The sequence below is a fragment of the Camelina sativa genome, chromosome 20, assembly GCF_030686135.1.
Source record: "Camelina sativa cultivar CO46 ecotype springtype chromosome 20, ASM3068613v1".
Lineage (NCBI taxonomy): Eukaryota > Viridiplantae > Streptophyta > Magnoliopsida > Brassicales > Brassicaceae > Camelina > Camelina sativa.
In genome coordinates this window covers 26335332-26338940 of record NC_141899.1, presented here as the reverse complement: position 1 = coordinate 26338940, position 3609 = coordinate 26335332, and the positions used below count along the sequence as shown (strand labels likewise).

At 40.4% G+C, this 3609-nt stretch overlaps 2 non-coding genes across 2 annotated transcripts; one reads left to right on the top strand and one right to left on the bottom strand.

The window, feature by feature from the left end:
• The first annotated feature begins 438 nt into the window (after nucleotides 1–438).
• Nucleotides 439–544, top strand: LOC147919397 (small nucleolar RNA R71). The gene has a single exon (XR_015594222.1). It is a non-coding gene; the product is annotated as a small nucleolar RNA R71 (small nucleolar RNA).
• Nucleotides 545–3229: 2685 nt separating this feature from the next.
• Nucleotides 3230–3336, bottom strand: LOC147919396 (small nucleolar RNA R71). The gene has a single exon (XR_015594202.1). It is a non-coding gene; the product is annotated as a small nucleolar RNA R71 (small nucleolar RNA).
• Between the last annotated feature and the right edge of the window lie 273 nt (nucleotides 3337–3609).

Sequence of the window (3609 nt, the reverse complement as noted above, 5' to 3'; positions counted from 1 at the left end):
TCTTGAGGATTAGCCACATTGGTACTCCTATAAGATAGGTTGTTGTTCTTGAAACCTCCTTGGTTGTAGCCTTTGAATCCTCCTTGATTCTGCATGTAGCACAACTCAGCAAACTCAGTCTCCCCCTCTTGAACTTGTGCTTCTTCTTCACCAATGAAATGAATAGACTTGGACTGGCTAAGAAGGATCTTGTCAAGCTTCTCATTGACCATCTTCAAGTCTTTCTTATACTTGTCCTCTTGATCAGTTGAGGATCTCCTTATGGTCCTATCATAGTCCTCATTATAGTTGCCATCTGACTGAGCAAGATTCTCAACTAATTCCCAGTCTTCTTCCACATTCTTGTTTAGGAAGTTGCCATTAGAAGCTGTGTCAAGCAATATCCTTATCTTTGGAAGCACTCCTCTATACAAGGTACTCAAGAGTGACTCATTGCTGAAACCATGATGAGGACATTGAGTCTGATATCCTTTGAATCTCTCCCATGCCTCACAAAAGGTCTCATTGTTCCTTGAGCAAATCCAGAGATCTCATTCCTCAGCCTTGCTGTCCTAGCATTAGAAAAGAACTTGGCCAAGAAAGCCTTCTTGCATGCATCCCAAGTAGTGATTGCACCAGTGGGGAGAGTTTTTTCCCATAAATGAGCCTTGTCCCCAAGTGAGAAAGGGAACAACCTCAGCTTAAAACCATCCTCACTTACACCATTGATCCTTGTAAGGCCACATATTCTATCAAACTCATCAAGGTGATCAAGTGGATCCTCCATTGGCAATCCATGAAATTTGTTGGCTTGAATCATGGAGATTAAGCCACTCTTGATCTCAAAGTTGTTGTTGGCAACAGTTGGAGGCACAATTCCAGCCCTTTGGTTGTGAGTGTTGGGTGCATCTCCAGCACCAATTTTCCTTGGTCTCTGAACCTGATCCTGATGATCCATTGCTACTATAACTTCTTGTTGGTCCTGAACAACTCTCCTTTGCTTAGTTCCCAAACCCTTTGTCACCTTGTGGATGTTGTCAATGTGCTTGAGAAGATGGTCCTTTCCTTTAGACCTTGTGTGCATCAACAAACACAAACGATTTTTCCCAGGCACACGACTGAGCACAGGCTCTTGTTGGTGATCAAGTCGACTGGAAACTGATGGTTATAGAGATCCGGCGTCTAGCTCGAGCAGGTGCTCGATCACTACTCGGTCGAGTGGTGGTCGAGTTGATGGTCGAGTGGTACCTGAAATGGAACTTCAACCCAGAAACAGAAGATTCAAGTGTATAAACGAACTTAATCTTAGACTAATATGGATCCTAAATGTCACAAAAACACACTCAAATGGGCAACGGCGCCAAATTGAAACAAGCTTATTTGTGTGGTGAATGATGGTGGATGTATGCAATGATGATATATGAATGGAATGATGGATGGGTGTTTCAATTCCCCTTATGCTATTGCAGTACAAGAGGTATCAATCCTAAATGAGTGTTTGTGAACAGATAAGATGTGCATATGAATCTAAGTTAAGACAAATGTAATGATTGTTTGTCACTAACAATCCTAAGATGGAAATTTAAAGATGCAGAAAGTAAACTACAAGAACCAAGAACTAAATGCAAATGAAACTGAATGATTGAAACTGTAATGAAGCAAGAACAGGAATAGAAACTACTACTAATGAACTAATGCAAGACAATTAATGAACTGAAAGCTAAATGTATGCAACTGGAATGAAACAGGAATGAAACAAGACAATCACAAATCATAAACCAGAGTTCTGGGGATGAACTCGAGCAAGCACACGACCGAGTGTAGGTCGAGTGAGAGGTCGAGTTGGCTAAATCCGGAAAACAGAGCAACACAACAAAAACAGAGCAATACTAAAACCAAACAAACAACAAGCAAGCTACGAGATTAAGACTTTAAAATCAATAAACAAAGAAGGTTCCTGAGGATGGATTCATGGGAAGAACTAATCATTGTGGTTATCTAACTTGGTCAACAAATCTCAAGCAAACTTTGAGCTAACCTCTAGACATATAAATCTAAGACAAGTTTCTCCCACTCTCATTGTCAAGAAACAATCAAACCTATGCAATTCTAGACTTGTTCTCACACAGTAAAGAATCTACACAAGCAGGCATTAAGCAATACATCTCAAACCAAACAAGACCTCTAATCTCTTAGCAAGCCTAATGGTAAGCTCTAGATCTAGCCTTATCTATGCTTCTTAAACATTGGTGTGATGCTAAGGAGCTTGAAATCAGATCCTAACCTCTCAGTTCAAGATCAGCCTTAAGAACATCTAGCCTAGAAGAGATCTACAACAATCAAGCTTGACCAAATCACATAAACCACAAGATCAATCCTTCCTAACCCATCCTCAAGATCCTAAGAAGACTACTCACAACAAAACATGATGAAACAAATCAAAAACCCAGAAAATATTGAAACTTGCATTATTAGAAAGATAAAACTGAGATCTTCAATATTAATCAAACGATGAAACTCAAATTCTCAATATTAAGAAAGTTATTGAACCAACAATATTGAAGAATCTAAGAGTTTTCTTAAACAAGTACAAAATCTAATAAAATGCAAAAGGAATAATGCTAAAAAAGGTAAAAACTAGGTTTTTGGGAATATCTAAAAAACTGGACACACTGGTGGCTGCAGGTACAAGGTCTTATATAGTGGGGAAGTGGAAGCCCTAAAAATAGAAAAAGTCAAAGCAGTCAACGGCTCGGTCAACTCGACCTGTGCTCGGTCGAGCTAGGGGTCGAGCTGGCTTCTCACGTGCAATCTCCACTCGGTCGAGTCCTCCTCAGCACTCGGTTGAGTGTGCGGTCGAGTTGGACTCCGGACCTTGTTGTTTCAGCCTTAGCTCCCTTGTTTCCTCCTCAAGATTGCTTCACATCTCTTCTCCATTGCTTCCATGCTCCTTAAGCTCCAAAATCACCTGTTTATGCATGAAAAGATGCAAATGCAATGCAACTAAGCCCTAATGCATGATTAGTGCTAAAGCTACACAATAATGGCCTAAATGGATAGAAAAAGATGCAAAAGATGTGAATAAACTAAGGGAAAACAAGGTAAAATATATGAACATCAGGCTCTTCCCATTCTCACTTGGAGACAAGGCTCACCTTTGGGAGAAGACTCTTCCTACTGGAGCAATAACAACATGGGATGCATGCAAAAGGCTTTCTTAGCCAAATTCTTCTCAAATGCAAGGACTGCTAGATTGAGGAATGAGATTTCTGGGTTTGCTCAAAGAAACAATGAAAGCTTTTGTGAAGCTTGGGAGAGGTTCAAAGGATTTCAAACTCAGTGTCCTCATCATGGCTTCAGCAATGAGTCACTCTTGAGTACCTTGTATAGAGGAGTGCTTCCCAAGATAAGGATGCTTTTTGACACAGCCTCTAATGGAAACTTCCTCAACAACAATGTGGAAGAAGGCTGGGAGTTAGTTGAGAATCTTGCTCAGTCAGATGGCAACTATAATGAGGACTATGATAGAACCATAAGGAGTTCCTCAACTGATCAAGAGGACAAGTACAAGAAGGACTTGAAGATGGTCAATGAGAAGCTTGACAAGATCCTTCTTAGCCAACAAAAGTC